Raw genomic sequence first — 17,092 nt, 5'->3', positions numbered from 1 at the left:
AGATAAGCAAGCAGCTTCCCTTTCTCTAACTCTCTATTCGGGAATGTCAAATGTCAATCAGACTGTCGTCTGTGTTATTTAGAGTTATGCTTGCTGTCAAGCCTGTCAGGCAGTGCAACCACTTAACAAGTTGAAAGTTAACAAGAATCAGATTGAAAAGGAATTACGAAAGTTGGGTTAGTGGTACTAATACCAAAAAGAAGCTATGTTTTCCGTGGATTCAGAAGAAGTACAGAGCGGCTGTCCTAGTCCTTATTGTAGTGTAAAGTCTACCCTTACGTTTAATTGAGTTTAAGATTTGTCTTGAAACTAATTACTTCAAAATAATTATCTAATACCAGGATTTAAGTATTTCACGAAGCAGTTAAACCCAGATATAATCACCTTATCTCGTAGAACCATTAGGAGGGACTTAACGAAAGTAAAAACTTGAGTTTTGCCTAATATTACTGGTGAGCTTGGAGAAATCGATGCACAGGCGATCGATTTAACCCTGGATATTTGGAGTACTAGAGAAGGGGTAATTGGGTTTAGGTTACATAAATACTGAAGGAGGTATGTAATAACAACGACGGTATCAACATTAAACTTGATAATAATTTATTTGTAAAGGATTAAAACGTTAAAGAAATTGTATACATGCATTGTCAATGATAGTTGAGAGATTAGTGAGTAATATTCATGGCGGCAAAAACAAAGATGGCCGCCCATAAAAAAACGATTCAGAATGACGTCATTATTACATAAGTCCATATGGCAAAAAAAACAATACAGGGTTGCTTACCATGTTTTTTATCACTCCCCCTTTTTTGGCATAGTTAGGGTACACTTATATCAGTCATTTTAAATAAAATTAAACTTCAATTTTTAACAATGATCGAAACTTCTGAAAACGAGTTTTGTTTATGGGTTTAGTAAAAATATCTGCAATATTATCTGAAGTATTAACATATTTCAATTCAAAATTACCCTGATCAATATGCTCCCAGACAAAACGGAATTTTATATCAATGTTTGGTACGCTGGTTTTCGACATTATTTCTATTTTAAACAATGGCTGATTGATTATCACATAAGATCAACGGCTTATTAAAGCGAACATTAAACAATTTTAAGTCATTCATTATTGGATATAACCACAACAGTTCCTTTATAGCTTCTGTCAATGCGACGTACTCGGCTTCTGCGGTTGAGCACGCAACTGATTTTTGTTTCACTGAGCGCCATGTTACAGGTGAGGATCCAAGATAAACTATATACCCGCTATGGGAACATCTCGTGTCTCTATTTGCCGCCCAGTCACTGTCACTGTAGATCACAAGTGGGGATTATTGACTTTCTGATATAAAAGTCCATAATTTGCTGTAGAGATAACGTAATGCAGCAACTGTTGCAAATAAAACCAGTGCTTCTGACCGTGATTACTGTTATACTGCAATAACATGATAACAGCATATAGGATGTTTGGACGGGTACGTTGGGCCAGAAATAATAAACTGCCAATTGCTTGTCGATATGGGATATCCTTCATTAGTTCTCGATCTTCCTCTGTTACCGGACAATCCTGTTTTGACTAATCTTGTTTACATATGTCATTTGATGCATCTTCAGCGTTCCGTCTTGTCTAAAATCAAAAACCACACCCAATAGGTTACGAATTGGACCCAACAATTTCAGTGTATATTTCGAAGATATGGTTTGAAAAGCTTCTTGAGCCAAAACTTGATTTCAAAACCACCAGGTCATCAACGTAAACAAGTATTATTATGTTAAACGATTTATGGTATATACAGTTCGTGCCAATAACCTTAGAGAAACCCAGTTCTCTAAAACTTTTATCCAACTCGAGGAACCACTGCCTTCCACTTTGTGGTAACCCGTACAGTGATTTTTGTATACTTAGACAGTATTTGTCTTGATCTGCCTTCTCATAGTCAGGGATTTGTTTCATCAGGACCTTTTTGTCAAGTGTTCCGTACAAATAAGCATTCGTGATGTCCATATGCGTATGGACCCATCCCAAACAAATGACAAATAATGATACAAATAATCTTATTAGTGAAAAATTAACCACAGGGGAAAACGCATCCTCATAGTCTATGCCTTCCACCTGCCCGTACCCTTGAGCTACTATTCTGGCTTTGTATCGTACTATGTCACCTTCATGATTTCTTTTTAACGCATACACCCATCTGCAGCCCATAATCTTTCCCGGTGGTTTCAGCGTTAAAGTAGCCACTTGTCTTTCTTCCAAAACGTTCATCTCTAGGTCCATAGCTTTCCTCCATTCCATGTGTTGTGGTGACGTAATGGCTTCTTGATAATTCAATGGGATTTTAACCTCTGTACAACATGCGACAATGACGTCTGCATTTTTATCTTTTTCTGCAGAGTTTTCAGGTTCATTGTTCGTGGTCGTGAATTCAAAACAACTCAAATCACAATTCAATTGGTTTTCCCTCATGTATCTTATAACATCTTTCATCGACCTTAATTTGATATCTTCAGGATCATAGTAGTAAACATCACGTCGACCAGCTGTAGCCCCCGTTTGCCTTATTTTGACCTGTTTTAGCCATCCATTTGGTAATCCAATAACAGGTATACATCCTTCTTTTCTTACCCGCGGGGCAACCACTGTTTGGACGATTACTGATTCTTCTTCTTCACTCTGCTCTTCAAGATCGGATTCAACCCCATCTTCAGTTTCTTCTTGCTCTGATGTAGGTGTACTTGTGCTAAGCGTTGTTCCCTTATCTTCATTTTGGATGGCCCAGAAAGTAATGTGTTCTTGTTCATAGTCAACTTCAGGGTTAACGTAACCATCTTCCTCTTCTATAAATGTGACATGCTTTGATTCCATGACCGTCCCATCTTCTGGGTACCATACCCGATACCCCATCGTATTGACTGCATAGCCAACATGGACTCCTTTCCTTGCCCTCATCTGCAACTTATGTTGTCGCTTTGGTCCCGGTATATGTGTGAATACTTGACACCCAATACGCCGCAAAAATCGTCCACTTGGCTTTTTATTACGCCAGATTTCCAACGGAACTTTATCTGCCATCTTTGAATGTCTTGACCGATTTTTCACATGAACTGCGGCGCTAACCAACTCAGCCCATAGATTGTACGGCAAATGTGCATCCTCCATAATGGCTCTAACCGTATCCAGAATGGTGCGGTTAACCCGCTCTGCCACATCATTCATTTGTGGTGAGTAGGTATTGGTACGTTCATGTTTCGGTCCTCCTTCTCTACAATATTTGGTTAGATCATTAGCTAGATACTCCATCCCATTGTCCGTTCGTAATGTTTTGATCTTTTGTCCAGTCTGATTTTCCACCAATGCTTTATATTCTTTAAAACAAGCAAAAGCTTCATTCTTCCGTTTCATAAAATAAACTTTCATATACCGGCTCTTGTCATCTATAAATGTGACATAATATTTCGCCCCCCTAATGAGGGGATAGAAATTGGACCCCATACATCAGAATGTACTAGTTCTAAAATTTCATTACTCCTGATATTCGGATTCGATGGATGTGTACTTCTATTGCTCTTCGCCATTCGGCAGGCAGTACAAGCTGCTAGATTCCCACGTGGGAATTCTAGTCCTTCCAACATGTTTCTTGACGCCATAAATTTTAAATCTTCTTCGATTATGTGGCATAAACGCTTGTGCCACAGCTCAATTCCTTTCAATTGTCCAGGATAAAGACTTGTTTTATACACAGTGATCGTCACCGTGACCATTGTCGGGTGCATCATCAAGCACTTCAGCCTTGGGTGAGTAAAAATTATCATCAGATAATGATGCCGTAAACCCAAAATCGCCATTCGGGAAAAATGTTGTGTAGCTAGAATGTTCTATAACCGACCTATAGCCTGCTTGATCGATTAATCGCCCAGATATGAGGTTTCTGTTCATTCTTGGAGCATGCATTACATCTCGGAGCTGAAAAATGTTCTTTCCAATATAGAGCCATATGTCACCGCAACCAACCACATCTGACTTGCCTTCTACTACGTAGGCCTCCAATTCAACCTCTGTATATGTACAGAACCACTCCTTACGATAGCAAAAATGATGTGTTGCAGCAGTGTCAAGTGTCCACTCATCTGAACGGGTGGTATTCATAACCAGTGCTGAAGCTATGAATGCTCCTGTACGCCCCTTGTTTTCTTTTTGTCCCTCATTTTCCTTCTTATTGTTCTCTTTCTTATCCACCTCTTTATTACGACAGTCAGCCCCTCGATGACCCCATACGTTGCAGTAATTACATCGTCCTTGGAAACGACTTTTTAGAGAATTGGAGGTCTTCTTTACTTGTGTTGCAAAAGCCTTTGACTTTGGTTCAGGCTCTACCTCTTTTAACTGTTGTCGCCCATATTCAGCGATAAGTTGATCCTTAATAATACCAGGAGTGAAATCGGTATCTGGAGCATTATATATGACTGACACCAAACTTTGATAAGTCTCCGGTAATGATCCTATTAATTGATACACAACATCCGTATCAGTTACCGCCTGCCCAGCTTCATCCAGTTGTCGTCGAGCATAGTAAACTCGGCCAATGAAAACAGGCATGCTTTCCCCTTCTTCATATTCAAGGTTATAAAACTGTTTTCTCAACATACCGATACGTGCTCTCGATTGTGGTTCAAATGCGGTCTTCAACGCTGTCCAAATCCCATCAGCTGTTGTTTGACCCTCGATCAAACTCCTAAAATCTTCTGATAGTCCCAGGGCTATTGTTGAATAAGCCCTTGACTCTCGGTTGATATACAACTGCTTCACCTCAGCTGATGCTGTTTGGGCTGGAAGAGTTTCTGTGTTGGCGACTATCTCCCATAAACCATGACTCCTTAATATCATCTGCATATCGAAACTCCATGTCCTGTAATTATGGGAATGTAGTTTTTCCACTTGCCCTATCATTAGGTTGGTTCCTATTGTCGCCATTTATATCAATGTTGACAAACTGTTTTAAGCCTTGGTCTGTTGTCCTTTACCGCCTTCACAAACGTCGTCCCCAGCAGAGATGCCAATTGAAGGAGGTATGTAATAACAACGACGGTATCAACATTAAACTTGATAATAATTTATTTGTAAAGGATTAAAACGTTAAAGAAATTGTATACATGCATTGTCAATGATAGTTGAGAGATTAGTGAGTAATATTCATGGCGGCAAAAACAAAAATGGCCGCCCATAAAAAAACGATTCAGAATGACGTCATTATTACATAAGTCCATATGGCAAAAAAAGCAATACAGGGTTGCTTACCATGTTTTTTATCAAATACGGCTTCTGGTGAGCGAAAGTTTTGAAATATTACGTGTTTTCCTGTTTTCAACTAAACATTTCGTTAGGGAATTCTAAATTGGAATTATAAGAGTTTCGAACCTCTTTGCAGATCATCATCAGAGCAGTTCGAAACATGTCAGATCCCTAGTTCTACTAGTTATTTTAAAACTTATACATGCAAATTAAACAAAAAAAATTTCTTTTGATTCACAAATTACAACCACCATATAGACTGCAACAACCACACTTCCTTCAACTGAAATATAGTCAGTAATTAGCTTTTTAGTTTATGTGGAGCCATGTAACAGCCAAAGCGAAAAGCTAATAAACTGGTGGATTTTTGTACTGTGCTAAATAGATGTTTAATTTTTGATATTGACAAATTGAGGGAATGAAAATATAGCAGTTTATGAGCCTTTCGCGTTTGACACTACATAGTAAACTTAAATGACCGGGTAATTATATTTTGTAAGTTAGTTCCCTAAAATGTAAAAAAGCACATAATGTGATAATAACTTTATACAAAATATGGCTTTATTTGAAATTCTCATTATTTTAAAGGCTGACTAAATGGTTTATTATCTTTTCACTACTATCACTGGAAGTTAATTTCAATTAATGCCCATATGCTATGCAAGCAACCAAAATCTAGTGAAAAGATGGTATTATTTGAATCGGTGATTAAAACTAGTCAGCTAAATGCTCAAAAATATACGTATGTGGTTAACAAAATGATTCAGTATTTGCATAAAGACGAATTTTTTATTTTGATTGACTATACAAAAACTCCATAGCCATAGCTCGTGGTATTTTAGAGCACTAGCTTTGACAACAATAGAGCATGAGATTGCTTCTGAGGATAAGCGAGAAGAGCGCGAGGTTCAACCTCTTTTTAGATCTAATGTGAATAGGCAAGGTAATTTAAGACTAGTTCCATATAAAACTCAATTTATTAAGTAGTTATGTTACATTATTTCTCGTGAATGAAAAAACATACACACCTGAACAGCTCAAAAACGAAAGTAAAACTAAATCTATATCTTTAGCAGAAAGAGAATTTCTACACAGGAGTAGACATAAGAATTTTTCCTATGCAAAGTATAAAACTATTTCTAGCACCTCTCACTTTAAAAGAGAAAAGTGCAAGCCCGAGCCTCTCATTTTTAAAGAGGAGAGCGCGAGCGCAAGCTCCAACCTTAAACTGAAAATCTGAAGAGGGTGAGCAGGAACTCGAGCTTTTCACTCGAAAAATAAGAGTGCAAGCCGCAACTCTAGCTTTTCACTGTATAGCTCAATATTAAAGATCGCAAACTCGAAAAATTTAGTTTTTGCCCATCTTTAACTCATGTCCACTCTGTTCCCCAACCGCATCTGTTGTATGCTTATACGTGAGAAATGCCTTGGTTATAAATAGAAGTCTTTCTTCAAAATTTGGTCAACAAAACCGTTTGTGAAAAAAAAAGCACTGTGAAATATTTTCTCCATTAACACTGAGCAGATTAGTTTGTAACCGGTTTTGGCCAAAAATAGGCCAGTGTTCTATTGCCACCATGCTGCCTAAGCAACTCCAGAGACAAAGCTCCATCAATTTTATGTAAGATGCAAGATGTATTTTCAAATTGAATGTACGTTTACAGTTCAGAGAAGCTAACACAACCATGTAGTAATTTCAACATGGAAATCTCCATTCTGATTGGACTTGGCAATGTATATTTTGGTGAAAAAATTTCTATTGAAAAATTAATTATCATTTTTAATTATGAGGCCGGAAAGTATCTTACAACCTCAAGTATACTTATGAACAGAATTATGTCTTCGCTCTGACGTGATATGTTACATTTTCCTTGATGCATGTTACAAATAAATTTGATTTTCTACCAATAATATGTTTGGTTTACAGTTTGAGTTAGAATTTTCATTTTAAACAAAATATGAAATTTTAAAAAAAATTGCAAAAATAAATTATCTTGTCATTGTTCCCAGCATAATTTTACTTCCATTTAGCAACAGAGAACAAAAAACCTTGAAACCTGAACAAATTGGATCACTACTATGCTGGTGAGAAGTGAAAATTAACACTTACTGTTGGACGAAGAAAAGGATATTAAATTTTTTTTATTCTGAAATTCACTATTAAAAACTAGAATAGTTGTCAGTGCCGTAACTAGGAACTCCAGGGCCCCCCCACGAAAAACCACTCGGGGCCCTTTTAAATAGCATTGATTTTAATCATTAACGTTTGGGGGCCCCTTAGTTCTCGGGGGCCCCCCCACGCCGCAGGGTCTGCGGGGGCACTATTTACGCCACTGATAGTTGTATAAACCAGAGTTTTTTTTCCAAAAAACCCAACCCAGTGGGTTTTTACACTGGGGTGGGTTTTCTATTTTAGTGTATACTATTTCCATATTTGTATTAGACAATATGTAAAAATATACAGATACTACAAAGCTAAACCAAAGGACTGGTAGAAGTACCAAGTTATAAGTTTCAAGTTAAAAGCCAGTTAACTTCGTAAGGTTTCTATCACATTCACATTACAATTCATTCTAAGATATACAGGGTGTTTACTAAAAAATGGATCAGGGCAGAATATCTCAAAATGTGTTTTAGCTACGATTTTGAAATTTTAGGGTGTTATAGAGCGCTCAGGGGGTCAACCAACTATGAAAATGTCAATGACCTTGAAGACATGTCTTCAAGGTCGTTTGAAAATTAACTTGAGAACCGTAAGAGCAACGAAGTTGGTTCCAATTAGAAAGGTGTTCCCTGTCACATTTTAAGGCTAACTAGCTTGGACTCTATCTGATTTGCGAAATAGGAAGTTGAGCAATTTTAGGCCAAAATCAAGAAGGTTGTTAAGTTGATAACGTGTTAAAGACGATGTTCAACTGATAACTTTAAAAGTACTCTTGTTAGAGTACTGAAATTTGTTAAAAAACCTCAACGTTGTTGAGGGTCTTTAGTTTGAAAATTTCAGCTCCCAAAACTCATCTTCCACACGTTATCAAATTAACGACCTTCTTGTTTATGGCCTAACATTTCTCGACTTCCTTTTTCGCAAATCAGATCGAGTCAAAGCTAGTTAGCCATAAAAGGAGACGGGGAACACTTTTGTAATTGGAACCAACTTGGTAACTCTTACGGTTCTCAAGTTAATTTTCAAACGACCTTGAAGACATGGTTCAAGGTCATTGAAATTTTCATAGTTGGTTGACCCCCTGAGCGCTCTATAACAACCTAAAATTTCAAAATCTAGCTAAAACATATTTTGAGATATTCGCCCTGGTCCATATTTTAGTTAACACCCTGTATATTAAAGTGGTCATTGCACATCGAAGTTAGTTTTTCATTTAAAATCTGAGATTTGAAAGTGGGTTTTTTTAGGTGGGTGGGTCGTTTTTTTTGTTTCGAACCCTGCATATTGGATACCAATTTCTGCAGTTATTGAGTCGGAAACAATTTAATAAGCCCCCTCCTCTTGATGGTTTGTCTGGATGTGTGCCTGAAAATAATCTTAGTAGAAAATGGGTTCAAGAAACCTTCATTCATTCTCTCACTGAACTTCTTGGTTATAATGAGGTGTTTGTTCTTCAAGAAACAAGTCTAATTACTCATAAATTTATGTATTTAAATGGTTAAAAAAAGCAAATGAAGTATTGGGTATCCTCTTATTCCTGGCAATGATAATCTCAAATCACTGCAGAGTTAATAAAAGTAAACCCAACCCATTTGTATGACGATCACAACAGCCACCCTTGTTCTCAGTTTTAACTTAGATATTCGAGGTGTATACATCTTTAATTTGTTGGTAACACTCTAAAGCAGGCCATTGCTTAACAAAGATGAGTTACATCTAAGCAATAGCTATCTCAAATATAGCCACTTTTATTTGCTAAAACTTCACATTCTTGTGTTATTTTCAGTTATCCTATTTTTGTTTTTCAAAATAAAAATGTTTTGTGCACTAATTTCTCTGTCATTGCTACAGCCAAAAATGACTATAATAATAATTTCATAAATTCTTATATTCCTCCCCTTGGTATCATCAGAACTACGCTTTGTAAGCATTTAATTTTCAGAACTAAACCCATGGCATAAAATGATAGATGTCATAAATATCACCAAAGTAGCAATACTAAATTTGTCTAAAATGCAAGGAGCTATTCCATTGTTTATGATTAGTATTAACAAAATTCAATCCAATTTAATACACTTGGAAGGATTTTGGGAAAAAATATTTTCAAGAACGCTATTCAAAAACAGCTTCATAAATAATTTTTTGTAGCATTTGGGTAACTAATTCGTCTAAAACACCCAATAGTAAATGATGTGTTATTATAAGTATTGACATCTGCATTTGTAAAACCGCATTTCATATGTAGGCCTAATTAAAAAATTCGTATTCTTCTGGTTGCTGTGTTGTAGGAAAGTCAATACTAACAAAAACCCAAAGAATTCACCTAGGCTTATGTTTCAGAGAAACTTATGGCTGCTAAAAACAATATTCAAACAACATTTAGCAGCCACCAAAGGGTATCATGAATTGGTAGACCTACTTCGAATCAAATATAAAATAATTAACATGCAGTGTCATGTTATTGCATAGTAATTTTCATTGGCAACCAATTGCGGGAAGAACATTTATTGTTATTCCAAAATTTAGAATATTGCTAAGGATCTTGGGAAAAACAAAGACTTATGGGTACTTACCTTCATTTACGAGTTTGCAAAAAGGCCTTAGCTCCATTATAATGATAGCTGGGCTGCCACTTTATCAGGTCAAAAAATCCCTCAACCACGTTCCATTTTGCAATCGAAATTTTCGTAATCTTTAAAATAGGTAATTTACCGTAGAAGTTTATTAATAAATTACATAAAATAGAAATGCTAAGTTTTATTCATAAATTACATACTATAGATTATCTGCCGAACTTATCAAAAACTTTTATTCTTATTAACTACTATTTATTACTACTGAAACATTTTTTAAGGACGTAATAATGTAAATTAATTTGTATGTAATTCTGGACATCAATTATTTTATCAAATATAAGAGTTTGTGACCTCATATTCTCACGTTACCCAGGTCCCGAAGGGACGTGACCCGACTGACCCGACCGAGTACCGGCCAATTGCCTTACTCTCCCAGGCAAAAGTGACATAATTACCAAAAGTGTCACAATCCCACTACTTTCATATGCCAGTGGCGTAGCCAGGATTTTGTTTCGGGGAGGGGGGGGGGGCACGCCATTGAAAAAAAAGTAAAAAAATAAAAAATATTTGTACGTACGACCATACGCTTCGGGGGGCATGTGCCCCCTGTGCCCCCTCTGGCTACACCACTGTCATATGCTATAGGTTTAATCATATGTAACATAATCACTTATAAGTATGCCATAAAAGCATTTTCGTGAATGAAACCTTGTTCACGGGATATGACGTAAATTACGTCACTTACAATTCCGTGACGGAAAATGCGTCATCAACTTTACTGATGGGAAACGGAAGTTAGTGAGAATTCCTCGCGCGGTTCTGACTTTGCTCATGTCAAGTTTAGCTCGTGCCTCGCGATCACATGATTTCATTTCCATGGTAACCTTTTCAATAGCGCAAGGATTATAAGCATTTTTGCATTTTTGGGTCCGCTCAATGTATGTTCCGCATGAAACAAGGTCTCATAGAATTTTTTTCAATGGAAATATTATTCAGAGGCATACTTATAAGTAATTATGTTACATATGGTTTAATGAATGCTCGAGTCGAGATCGACCACATAACAGACTATTTATTGTCGCCTTTCTGGATATTTTTTATATTTTTTCTATGATATTATATCGTAGGTAGATGGCGATAGCATCTCCACAGAACGACGAAAAATCAAAAAAATACACTAACTTTGACCAGTGCTACTTACTTCCTCCGTTCATCACTACGAGGCCTTATTTGTTGGTTTTAAGTTCCTTCCCTCCCCAAGGCCATAGATGGACACTTTCTGTTCACTCACGTTCTAAAACCCATATTTTTTCACGATAATATCAGATACAGGGGAAGATATATGTTTATCGTCAAAACCATGTGGTACAGTTTTAAATGAATGCCACCAGAGTTTGATTGCACTATTTGGTTTTCGACAATTTTTTCGTAACATGACCTTCAAGTTTAAATCTTAAAAAGAATGGGATTTCTACGGAATCCAATAGGAACAAAAATATTCACGATAGAGTAGAAGTTTCTGCCGTGAACTAATATCGCTTTAACTTGTGAACGACGTTCACGCCGTGAACATTTCAAATGGATTCAAAGTCGGAAAATACCGTTGTTATCTGTCAAACTAGTATTTGCGTAGATAGAAAGATAATAAAATATAGATGACTTTTCATGTATACTAATATTTTTTCCCCATAACTAATCACCAAATAAATTCCGCTTAAAAAAAAACAATTCACAAAATATTCGTTATCGGTCGATAAATTAGTTCCACTTTCTAAAAAAAATAAATGTCTACAATTTTATTAAAATAAGCGTACGAATTGGGTAGCGGTTATTTGATAACCTCACATTCGTAGTATTCCTCGATGGAAATAGAAGACGCATTAAATCGCCCTAGTACGAGTACGAGCATGGAAAGCGACAATTCAGTTACCCCACCAGAAGATATTATAGGCTCCCAAAGTACTGCAAATAAACTTAAATTACTTAATGCCCATCTTTTGAAGCGAAGTTCAACGCGGGTAAATTTGGGCAACATAATTTAAACGATTATTTTGAATATAATGGCTCGGTCCCAATTGCTCCTAACGTTCCGGGTCCCAATAAAGTTGGCCTTTAACGGAGTGTCTATTTTGGCCCGTTTTTCGGGCCAATTTAGCCGATGACTATTTTGGCCCGTTTTTCGGGCTAAATAAGCTTACTTTCAAATGCTTAGCTATTTTAGCCCGGAAAACGGGCCAAAATAGTCATCGTCTAAATTGGCCCGAAAAACGGGTCAAAATCGACACGGCCAAGTTTTAACTGCAAGCTGTGCCATGAAGAGAAAAAGGAGATGGAGTAGGAAACTTCGAACGACACTTGCAGGTACGTTAATTTAGAAGTAACATAATAGCTCTACCAAAAGTGACATAATTACCAAAATTGTGACACTCCTTGTACTTTCTTATGCTAAAGTATTAATAAATGATGAACTCGAGATCGACCACATGAAAGACTATTTATGATTGCCCTTTCTGGCTCTTTTTTTAGTCTCTGGTATTATATCGTAGGTAGATGGCGATAGCGTCTCCACAGAACGACTAAAAATCAGAACATACACTAGCTTTGACCAGTGCTACATAGTTCTTCCGTTCCTCACTACGCGCCGTTATTGCTTCGTTTTACCTTCCTCCCCCCCCCCTCAAGGGATACCCTCCGTTCTCCCTCCCCCCCTCAAGGCATACCCTCCGTTTTCCCTTCACAACTTGTATTTCGCTCGTAAGAAATAGGTCTGAATGTCACACTTTTGGCTATACGTATGACATACCTCACATTGAACGACATCAGTTAATGTATCCTTGTCGTGAAGTGATTTAGAAATCAGACGTTTCGGAACTGAACACTATCGTAAGTATGTATGTGTGATTAAATGGGTTGTCAAAATTTCGTTACCCGGCACTACCGGTACCAAGAATTAAAAGATTTGTCAGTCCTTATTCTTTAGCGACTATGGCCTTTGTGAGAAACAAGGATTCATTTAACGTATTAGCCGTGTTTAAAATTTAGTGTCGTACATATGGGTATTACTTTGCATAAGTAAACTTAGTGATTCGTTACCTTTATATTGTTGTTACGCATTCTAAGTTGATTTTACTTTTACAGAAACGACACAAAGATGTCTCTCTCTCTCTCTTTACGCCTCAAGTGCCAGGAAAGTACCCGTGATTTTTTAAAATCTTACGCTATACCCCCAAAGCAAGTTAAAAAGATAGCACTAACATCAGACCAGCAATTATGTTTTAAGCAATGCATGGTAGATTTAGCCTTCCACTTTCTTTCATTGAAGGAAAGGCTTTTTGATCTTTCGTTACCATGTTCCTTCCGCAAATTAATCTTCAAAGCCGCCGAACAATAACAAGAGATGCAAATAACTTCGTTTCTAACGACATTAAACTCAAGCTAAAGGAAATACTGCGTGACGTAGCGTATCTTCACCTGACGCTAGACATTTGGAGTTCGCGGACCAGAGAATCGGTGATAGGGGTAAAGTGTCAATTTCTTAATGACGCATTCCAACTTGAACATCACATTCTGGCTTTTACGCAGTTCCATGAATCACATACTGGAGAGAACATACTTCTTAAACTTGAGGAAATTCTTGGAAACCTAGGCGTCTCGTCAACCCATGTAGTAATGTAGTAATTAATTTAAAATACCTTCGAGTTTTGGTTTTTATAGCTAGGGGATGTTTTGGCGTTAATTACTTACTTCCAACCCCCTAGATCTTGATAAAATCATCCACGTTAATACAACCATAAGTAACATAACTAAAATAAGTATGACACTTTCTATTGCTTTAATGTTAATTTTCTAATCGAACCTGTTTTCGACACTGACACTCTCTTGAAGCTGTGACTTGGACTCGCAACTTACCGTCCTTGGTGAATACTTTTAATTAAAAATTTAAGGGAGGAACTTCACCTTTGCTTTGAAGAACACGTGCGAATCACGCGTGCAAAAAAATACTTGGGCTCGTTCCGCCAAGAAAAACTTTTTTCATTTTATCAGTTAAGCCTAATGTTAGAGGATAGCGCCGCCGATCGAACGCCGCCGCCGCCGATTATTTAGATAACGCCGAAATGCCGTCGCCGAAACATTTTTATTTCGCCGCCGAATTTATTTACATTATTATAGTATAATAATTGCGTTTTGAGATCTGAATTCTAAATACGATTTCTAGGTTGGTGGGTGCACCGTACTCGCGTTATAAATTTGGAAAAAATAATAATTTCCAAAAGATCTGGCACCGCGCGCACTAACATTTTCTGCAGCAGACAGCTGGGATCGGAAAGAGAGAAACGGAAACTGCTTTGGAGTTGCCTCGCCTCGTATTTTGCAATAAGTACAGAAATAAATAATATCTTGAAAGACATGGAAACTCGTTTTAGTGCCCATCTCTCCAATCCATTTTATTTATTACCAGCCATGGTAGACCCAAGACCAAAATTATTTATTTTTGAAGGTAACAATTATTTATAACCTACGTGTTGGGGTTTAATCAATTTTTTCGAAATAAATTGATCAATAGTGGATTTTCAAAGAAATAATAATGCTCAAGATCCACAATCTGCCGAAATCACCATTTAACGAAATAATCTGTAAAATGTCTCTTATTTATATTTACAGATGACTTTAGCGCACCGTCTTGGGCAGAGATATACCCCGAGTTCAAAACGCCGCGCCAGAAAGTCGCCATTGAAAGGTTGACTACGTATGCTTCGGAGTTTGTTGTTCCAAGCAACCATGGCCCCGCACCAATCGAAGCATTTGCGTCAACTCCATCAAGTAATTTTTCCCTATTATCCTAATGTGGAATAAGAAACCAAGGCTGGAGCCAGGTTCTCTTAAAGGACAAATACATGACTACATACACGAATTTACAGCAAATCCAGATTTATCGTGCCCGTTAGCCTACTGGAGAGAGCAACAAGTGAAATATCCAGCTATTGCTGCACTTGCGAAAAGGCATTTGTCAGCACCAGCTACTTCAGCTGCCTGCGAAAGGATATTTTCTGTAGGTGGGACACTGAAACGACCGAAATCGGCCAGGCTTGCTATTGATTTAGTCCAAGACTTTTTATTATACCAGGAACACAGGAGACCGCAAATAGAAAATATTTTACATAAGCATCAGCAAAAAGACTCTTTTAACACCGAAGAAAACTGAATTGTCTAGAAATTTGTTTTCTCTGGAAATAGTAAAATAAATCATATTGAGGATTAGAGCTTCAGATTCTTTTATGAGCCATAATTTTCACATGGGGGGGGGGATTTTACTCTGCTATCATATCTTTTCATTCTTCCAATTGGTACGATTTTTCGTATTAAATTTTATGCTTATCTATTATTCACCTGAACAATAGCTTTTATTAGTGACTAAGAAGAATTGAATCGAAACGGATAAGTAATTCTTACGCTTAGGAATACTGTGATGCGGTTACGATATTTTTCGTGAACGACCTTGAAAAGTTTTCCAAGGTTACTCACGGCAATATTTGGAATCCACCCAAAACACCAACACATTTTCGACCCCCCCCCCCCCCCCCCCGTTCACCCGTTGAATGCCGGTGTGCGAAATTATCTTTAGATTATTTTAATAAAACTTGGGCTTTGTTTTTCAGGATCATATGAATGAACCGATCTTTTTTTGAAATTAAATATTGGCGGTAGGGATTACGAGCAGCGCCCTATTTAAAGAAACTAATTCACACTTCGAGAAAGAATACTCGTTAACAATCAAATACTAGCGATATCAAATGTACCTTCAACTTACAATATTTGTTCAAGCTATAAAACGAATCTGGAAGGGAAAAACTAAAAACAACCTTATGTTTGGGAAAAAAGAGCGAGTGTTATCTAAGGAATCTCGTCCTAACGTTTTGGGGATAATTAATACCGTAAAGATAATTCACTGTATTAAAACAATATTTATAGTTTACTTTAATAAATCTTCTATTGAATGAACGGTGTCTACGTTTTAAAGCAAAACATAGAACAAAACTTGGTTTTGAGCTTTGATATCAGGTTTAGGCAGTCAACGAAAAGGTTCTTTCTATGATAATATCAAAGTGAAGGCGGTCACTGTTCTGTCTTTCATTAAACACACTTTAATGATGAACATAATAGACTTTAATAAAATATTTATTATACCCTGGACTTAGGTGGTTTGCAGTTTTATTGCTCCTCCGTGCGCGGCTGCCAGTTATTTTTCTGGATAATTACAAATACAAAACGCAGCAACAATAACGCCATCTATACAAGTATATAACACTACCTTTTCCGACAAGAACAAGCTAACGAAATATTTAATTAAAGGTTCATAATCACGCGTGACTTAGGAACTCTACTTGACCTTCTCAGTTTAGGGGTCGTTGGTTGAGAAGTTGCCTGCTCAGACGTTGTTACCGATTGTAGTGTCGTTAGTAAATCTGGAGCAGGCGCTGGTGGAGATTTGTGAGTTACAGTTGCAGGTAAAATAGGTTCTTCCAGAGTTGTTATTGGTTGGTTCTCCAATCCTGCGGTTTCATTTATGCGTGGTCTCAACTGGTCTCAATTGTCTACGGATTGGTCCCTTCGGCGTTTCTATTCCGAAAATTGCGTTTCCGCGCGTGGCTGCAACCTTGCCAGCAAACCAATTATTGCCTTGACCAAAGTTCTTAGCGTAGACCGTGTCTCCAACTTGGAATTTCGATTTCGTCAATGTTTCTCTTGGTTGCGACTTTTCACGCCGAGGAGCAATCAAATCCAATCGTGTTCGCATGGAATAACCCAACATTAAGTCGGCGGGCGACAATCCATTCGTCGTGTTAGGAGTTCGACGGTAATTTAACAAAACGTGACTAATCCGAGTAACCAGATCTCCGTCGATAAGTTTAGCAATGCCAGTTTTTGCAGTTCTAACGGCTCTCTCAGCCAGCCCATTCGAAGCTGGGTGATAAGGCGGTGCGAATACTTGTTTGATGCCGTTCATTTTGAAAAAGTTGGCGGTTTCGAGAGCGTTGAAAGGTGTTCCATTGTCCGAAACCACGG

The 17,092-nt window shown here is 37.4% G+C and overlaps 1 protein-coding gene across 5 annotated transcripts in view; it reads right to left on the bottom strand.

Annotated features, from left to right (window-relative positions):
* LOC149933928 (uncharacterized) overlaps positions 1 to 10,084 on the bottom strand; it is a 34,624-nt gene extending 24,540 nt beyond the window's left edge. Inside the window, exons 1-2 of one of the 5 annotated variants that reach the window (XM_090180996.1) lie at positions 5,294 to 5,536; positions 385 to 509 (exon numbers count right to left, since the gene is read on the bottom strand). The gene's annotated coding sequence lies outside the window, so the exon portion shown is untranslated. Of the gene's footprint in view, positions 1 to 384; positions 585 to 5,293; positions 5,537 to 8,853; positions 9,106 to 10,024 lie in introns of those variants that run through there. The other 4 variants (XM_090180997.1, XM_090180998.1, XM_090181000.1 and 1 more) reach the window with 4 other exon arrangements.
* Between the last annotated feature and the right edge of the window lie 7,008 nt (positions 10,085 to 17,092).

This window comes from Leiobunum rupestre, chromosome 7, assembly GCF_980474605.1.
Source record: "Leiobunum rupestre chromosome 7, qqLeiRupe1.1.hap1, whole genome shotgun sequence".
Classification (NCBI taxonomy): domain Eukaryota; kingdom Metazoa; phylum Arthropoda; class Arachnida; order Opiliones; family Sclerosomatidae; genus Leiobunum; species Leiobunum rupestre.
This window is presented reverse-complemented; position numbering and strand designations above follow the sequence as displayed.